Genomic DNA, 7,488 nt, shown 5'->3' on the forward strand with positions numbered 1-7,488 from the left:
CAGGGAACCCTGACTGCCCTTGAGTTTTTATTAATTGTGCTTCACCTTTCTTTTAGATTTTCAAAATTGACAGAGTTCAGGTTTTTAAAATATGCCTTCTGGATTTCATCCTCTGTATTTCGATCATGTCTGTTATATTCCTTTTTTCCTTCCTGATTTTTTTAGTTTGGATATTCTGTCTCTGCTCTTGAGTTAATATGGGCAAGGGTTTGCCTATCTCGTTGATTTTCTCAAAGAATCAAATCTCTCTTTCATTGACTATATTGTTTTCTTTGTTTCTATTTTGTTGATTTCAGCCTTGGATTTGATATTTCTTGCCATCTCCTCCTTTTGAATGTGATTTCTTCTTTTTCCTCTAGAGTTTTCAGTTGTTCTGTCAAGTTGATAGTATAAGATCTCTCCAGTTCTTTTATGTGGGCACTGAGTGCTATGAACTTGTAAACTCTAAGAACCCCTTTTATTGTGTCCCACAATTTGGTTATTCAGTTACCTCAATTTGAGAAAGTCTTCAATTTTTTAAAAATTTTATTTCTGTCTTGACTCATTTTTTTATTCAATATAGAGCTTTTCAATTTCCATGAGTTTGTAAGAATTTTCATGTTTCCATTACCAATATTATCTATGTATCTATGTATATATCTATCAATCTACCTACCCATTTATGTCTGGATGATTGTTTAGTGATCATATAGGAATACTGGTGTTTCCCACTTTCAGTGTGTGAGGGTCAATATGTGTTTTAAGCTTCAGTAGGGTGTCACTAAAATGTGGCTTTCCTTATTTGAGGTATAGATATTAAGAATTACACTGTCATCGTGGTGAATTTTTCTTTTGATGACTATGTAGTCTCCTTCCCTATTTCTTCTGAGAGTAAAATGGTCCCACTGGTCAGCCTTCCAGATCAGATTATGGTATCACACACCTTTAATCCCAGTAACACAATGACACACACCTTTAATCCGAGGAGCCACAGTAATTTCAATAAAATAGGGTGGTACACTCCTTTCATACCAGCCCTAGAGAGGACTATAAATTGGGGCAGGGGGAAGAGTTCTCCACACACAGTCTCATGCTGAGGTTTCTGGGGGCAGGCTCGCCATTGGAGACTGATTTCAAGGTAAGAGCGAGTGGCTGACTGTTTCCCTTGCTTTTAGATCTTCAGATTGAACCCTATTTTGTGACCCTGAGCTTTTATTAATTGTGCTTCAAGATTTATTCATTTCTTCCTAGTGTGTGCACCTTCTGGATCTCTTTCACAGATTTATTAATTTTTCTCTTTAAAGTCCTCTATCATCTATATATGGGTGACTTCAAGGTTCTTTTCATGCGGTTCAGCTGTGTTGTAAAATCAGCTCGTGCTGTGGTACGGTTATGAGGTTGTGGTGGAGAGACATGGCAGTGACTTGCTTTTTACACTGGCATCTATGCATCCAGGCTGGGGTTAATTATTGGTGCTGATATCTGGTCTTTGTTTGGTGGGTGTTCGCCTCTTATTTCCCTCTCCCTCCCCCAATCAAGTCGTCCTCCCTCCTCAGCCCAAAGAGCAATCAGGGTTCCCTGCCCTGTGGGAAGTCCAAGGACCACCCACCTCCATCCAGGTCTAGTAAGGTGAGCATCCAAACTGCCTAGGCTCCCACAAAGCCAGTACGTGCAGTAGGATCAAAAACCCATTGCCATTGTTCTTGATTTCTCAGTAGACCTCATTGTCCGCTATGTTCAGCGAATCCGGTTTTATCCCAGGCTTTTTCAGACCCAGGCCAGCTGGCCTTGGTGAGTTCCCCATAGAACATCCCCATTGTCTCAGTGTGTGGGTGCACCCCTCGCGGTCCTGAGTTCCTTGCTCGTGCTCCCTCTCCTTCTGCTCCTGATTTGGACCTTGAGATTTCTGTCCGGTGCTCCAATGTGGGTCTCTGTCTCCTTTCATCGCCTGATGAAGGTTAATATTCAGGACGATGCCTATATGTTTTTTTTGGGTGGGTGGGGTTCACCTTCTTATTTAGCTTCTGTAGGATCACAAATTATAGGCTCAATGTCCTTAGAGATGGGATGGTCTTGAGAGGAAGTCTGTGAGCGATAGGAAGGATCTGTGTGTGTCACAAGGATCTGTGTAGTTCACTGGGAATGGAGGTCAAGCGTGAGGAGAGGCACAGCAGCTGGTTGTTACAGAACTGGGGAGGAGACTAGGATTGGATATGGACGTGAGCCGGTGGGGGGGTGTAAAGATGTGGGGCTCTTCTTTCTGCTCTGCTGGCCTACCTGCTGCTCTGGCAGACTTGACTGTCTGGCTCCCAGAATATACCTGCTCGGGTTGGGGGCTAGGGTAACAGGGTGAGTGTGGAGGAAGGTTGGAGGGATACATGGGACAGAGGAAGAGAAGACCGCAGCAGGTAGTTTGCTAAAGAGCTGGAGACGGGGCTAGGGATTAGATTTGGAGGAAAGGAGGGAGAGTGAAGATCTGCAGTTAGCCTTCCTGTCTTCCTGACTGCAGTGGCCTGAGGATTCCCAGTGCGTGTTCATACATAATCGAAAGCTTTTGTATTCAGCATTTTGTAACTGACCTCCTGCTATCTCTGTGCTTCCTTCATTGTTTTCTCAATAGAATATCTTTAAATTCTAGTTCAGAGACTTAAGATAGCAGGGGAACTCCTGTGGGACAATATCTTGTCCCCTGTAAAGATTTGTAAGTTGTATTATTTTTAATAAAACCCCGATTGTTAAGTAGACAGGCAGGAAGTATAGGTGGTGTGATGAGAACAAGAGAACTCTGGGAAAAAGAAAGGTTCAGTCTGCAGTCATCACCCAGACACAGAGGAAGCAAGACGAGAATGCCTCACTGAAAAAGTACCAAGCCCTGTGGCTAACACAGAAAAGCATGATGGGTTCATGTAAATTATAAGAGTTAATAAGAAGCCTGAGGTAAAAGGGCAAGCAGCTTATAATTCATGTAGTCGTCTGTGTGTTTCTTTGGGACTCGGCTGAGGGATCAGGTGGGACAGAAACCTCAGTCAACAGTTGTTGATTATTGTGTGTTAATTTTGTGTCCAGCCAGTTTGCTGAAAGTTTTTATCAGTTGTAGAAATTTCCTAGTGGAATTTTTAGGGACACTTACGTATACTACTATATTATTTCTTCAAATAAAAATACAAGGACTTCTCCCTTTACAATCTGTTTACCCTTCATCCCCATTGTTTGTCTCTTTGTTCCAGTTAACACTTCAAATACTATATTGAATAATATGTAAAGAGTGGACAACCATGTCTTTTTTCTGACTTTAGTGGAATTTCTTTTATTAAATTCTCTCTCCATTTAATTTGATTTTCGCTATGGGCTTGCAGGAGACTGCCTTTATTATGTGAAGGCATATCCCTTTTATCTCGAATCTCTCCAGGATTTATCAGGAAGGTGTGTTGGATTTTGTTAAAGGCCATTTCTGCATCAAGAGATATGATCATGTGGGGTTTTTTTCTTTCAGTTTGTTTAGATGGTGAATTCTATTTACTGATTTTCTTACATTGATCCAATCTTGAGTCTCTGGCGTGAAGATTATTTGATAATAGTGAATGGTCTTTTGATGTGTTCTTAGATTCAGTTTGAAAATATTTTATTGGGAATTTTTGCATCAATTTATGTAGTGGAAATATATCCAAAATTTTCTTTTCTTTCTGTCAGTCTTTATGTGGTTTGGGTATTAGATAACTGTGACACCATGAAACAAACTGAGCGATGTTTTAAGAACATAAAAACAAACTGTTTCTCTTTTGTGTAGTAATTTTATGAGAACCATTGCTAAGTCTTCCTTGAAAGTCTGGAAGAATTCTGTGCTGCCCTCGTTTTCCTCTTTCCATCTTTCTTTCTTTCTTTCTTTCTTTCTTTCTTTCTTTCTTTCTTTCTTTCTTTTCTTGGGTTTGGAGACTTTTATTTATTTATTTATCTTTTATTTATTAATCTATTTCACAGGGTTATAGGTCTGTGCAAAAATGCTTTCCTGATCATGATTTAATTTTACAAGGTGGTATCTACTGAGAAAATTATCCCTTTCTGAAGTAGCATTTCAACTGTATTTTATTTCTTGTTTCTTTTCTATTGTTTGTCTATCTATCTTTCTCAATCTATCTCCCTATTTATCTATTCATGTATGTATCTATCAATTTATGTCTGGATGATGTTTTATTGGTGAGCGAGGGGTATTGGTGGTTCCCATTATCAATGTGTGAGGGTCAATATGGTATTTAGCTCCATTATTTTTTTCTGTCATTGATATGGGTTCCCTTGTGTTTGAGGCATAGATGTTATGAATTGAAATGCCATCTTGGTGAAATTTTCTTTTGATGACTTTTTAGTATCTTTCCCTATCTCTTCTGAGAGTAAAATGGTCCCACTGGTCAACCTTCCAGACCAGATTATGGTAACACACACCTTTAATCCCAGTAACACAATGACACACAGGTTTAATCCCAGTAGCCACACTTGTCAGCATAGGAATCGGGTGGGACAAGCCTTTAATCACTGTAGTACACGCCCTTATTCCCAGCACTAGATAGGAATATAAGAGAGGGGAAACGGCTCTGAACCACAGTCTCATGCTGCGGTTCCTAGAGGCAGGATCGCCATTTCAGTCTGAGGTCGAGGTAAGAACCAGTGACTGGCTGGCTGCTTTACTTTTTAGATCTTCAGGTTGAATCCCAAATTCCTGATGTTAAGATTTTATTCATCACGCTTCACCTTGCTTTTAGATTTTCAAAATAGATAGAATACAGGTTTTTAAACTATGGCCTCTTTATTTAGTCCCCTGGATTTTCTTAATGTCTATTAATTATATCTTTTCATTTATTATTTTCTTAATTTAGATATTCTCTCCTCTTGAGTTAATTTGGATAAGGTTTTGCCTGTCTTGTTGATTTTTTTAAAGAACCAAATCTTTGTTTCATTGGCTGTGTTGCTTTCTTTGTTTCTATTTTGTTAGAACCACCATTACTGTCTCCCACAGTTTGGTTATTCATTTACTTTCAATTTAAAAAAGTCTTCAATTTTTTAGTTTTCTTTCTGTCTTGACTCATTTTTTATTCAGTAGAGAGCTGTTCAATTTTCATGAGTTTGTATGATTTTCTTGTTTCTGTTTTTGATTATATCTGTCTGTCTACCTATCTATCTACTCATTCATGTTTGGATCATTGTTTGTTGGTAAGAGAGCAGTACTGATGTCTCCCACGATCAGTGTGTGAGGGTAAATATGTAATTTAAGCTTCAGTAGTTGTTGTAATAGGGAGCTGAGGGCTGCGTCCCTGGCACCCGGCTGCCCACACGGCTAGCTTATGCCCCGAAATAATTACATGGAAACTGTATTCTTTTAAACACCGCTTGGCCCATTATATCTAGCCTTTTCTCGGCTAACTCTCGCACCTGGACTAGCCCATTTCTAATAATGTGTGTAGCCCACGAGGTGGCTTACCAGAGAAGATCTTAATCTGTGTCTGTCTGGAGTGGGAGAATCATGGCGACTCACTGACTCAGCTTCTTTCTCCCAGCATTCTGTTCTGTTTTCTCCGCCTACCTAATTTTCTGTCCTCTTAAAGGGCCAAGGCAGTCTCTTTATTTAACCAATGAAATTAACACAAAACAGAAGACTCTTCCCCATCAAGTAGTGTTTCTTTTACAAATATGAGTTCCCTTGTGTTTGAGGCATAGATGTTAAAAACTGAAATGTTGTCTTGGTAAATATTTTTTTTGATGACTATGTGGTATCCTTCCCTATCTCTTCTGAGAGGAAAACAGTCCTCTATACTCTCTGATTTCAGTTTCTTCTCCAGACTCCTGCGTTGAGTCTCTGCTTTGACTTCCCTTGATGGTAGACTTTAATCTGTAGCTGACATAAGGAAGTCTTTTCTTCCATAAGTTGCTTTTAAATCATCATTTTATCAGCGCAGCATGGCCAAATACTAAAATGGTACTATATTCAAAGTATGTATATTTGTGGGATTCAAATGTCAAAGTACCTACTCTTCCATCTGCCTTGTGTGTAGATGTCTTTCTTTTATTGCTTAAATTATGAAGGGTGTATACTATTTTATGAAACATATAGATCTTAAAAAGTAATCATGATTAGAAGGAGAGAAATGGTAAAAGCCTACATATGGTGTCTAGAAAGAGTGGGGATTAAGCAGGGACTGACAAGACAGTCTAAGGAGGCAGACGGTGTGCTTGTGAATCACAGATATGAGCCTGGGAAGCTGTGCCATCCTGATGCACTTACCCGGCCTTGCCAACCTTTGCTTTTCACACCACTGTTTTTTTCTAAAGGACACTGCATTTCCTGTCTATTACAGAAACAGTGTGCTCATTATGTACCAGACTCCAGAGTTCTCCCTTTTCTCTTTTTGATTCCTTCTGTGGTCATTTTATACATATAAACGATGTATTTCATCTTATCAACCTGCCATCAGACCTCCATCACCTCCCAGACTGACTGCCCCATCTCATCCTGTGCAAACATCACGTTCTTTTGTGCTTTCCATAACACACTGAGTATAACCAGTGCTGCCAGTTATCTCCTACAATCATGTCAATTGTAACATTGAATACTAGTTCTGGCCAATTGATTTTATTGACTGACAAGGGTCAATTATGAGCTGAACTGGTTTTGTGTGACAACCTACCTGTTCTTTTTCACTTGTGCAGGCATTTCAATTTGATACAGGAAGTCAAGTTGGTGCAGATATTAACAAAATATGAGTGTCTGCACAGAAGAAATGACGTATATCATCGCTGTAAAATTCTTTAGTAACACGGGCAATTCGAAGGAGATTGCTAAGGAAGTCATCATCAGGAAGGATGGGCCTTCTACACAGCCATTATTGCCCTCAGAGGAAATTGAGAAAGAGAACCAAAGGTTCCAAGGACACAGTGCTTGTGCCCCTTGCTCTGTGTGTCCAGATGTTGCTCAGAGCAGAAGTGCAGGTGTTGCGGGCAGCACAAATGACATCACAGAAGATTCCACTTCCAAGAACACACAGAGTCACACAGAGCAAAATATGGAAGAAAAAAATTCCCAGTTCCCATTTACAGACTCTAAACCATATACCTCAAATGGCAGTGACTTGTTTAGTTGCTGTAGAACAGCAATTGCCGTTGAATATTTTTGGAAGCTTGGACACAGGAACACTCCATCCAGGACGATCTTTGGAGAAGGAATTTCTTCTCATGTTGACAGGTTCATACTACACTTAGCAGAAAAGACTGGGGGTGTCGTTGTAAGCAATGATAACTTCAGAGAGTTTGTGAATGAGTCAGTGTCCTGGAGAGAAATTATTGCCAAAAGATGGCTAAAGTACACGTTCGTGGGAGACATATTTATGGTTCCCAACGATCCTCTGGGAAGAAAGGGGCCTCAGCTAGTAGAATTCCTTGGAAAGGAGAGCTCTGTTAGAGACAGGCAGCCTCTACTCAGGGCCCTGCCAAATGTGGACTGGTTTTCCCGGAGCCGTAACAACC

The 7,488-nt window shown here is 40.1% G+C and overlaps 1 pseudogene; it reads left to right on the forward strand.

Annotated features, from left to right (window-relative positions):
• The first annotated feature begins 6,746 nt into the window (after positions 1 to 6,746).
• Positions 6,747 to 7,488, forward strand: part of LOC101998980 — a 5,847-nt pseudogene continuing 5,105 nt past the window's right edge.

The sequence above is a fragment of the Microtus ochrogaster genome, chromosome 18 (assembly GCF_000317375.1).
Source record: "Microtus ochrogaster isolate Prairie Vole_2 chromosome 18, MicOch1.0, whole genome shotgun sequence".
Lineage (NCBI taxonomy): Eukaryota > Metazoa > Chordata > Mammalia > Rodentia > Cricetidae > Microtus > Microtus ochrogaster.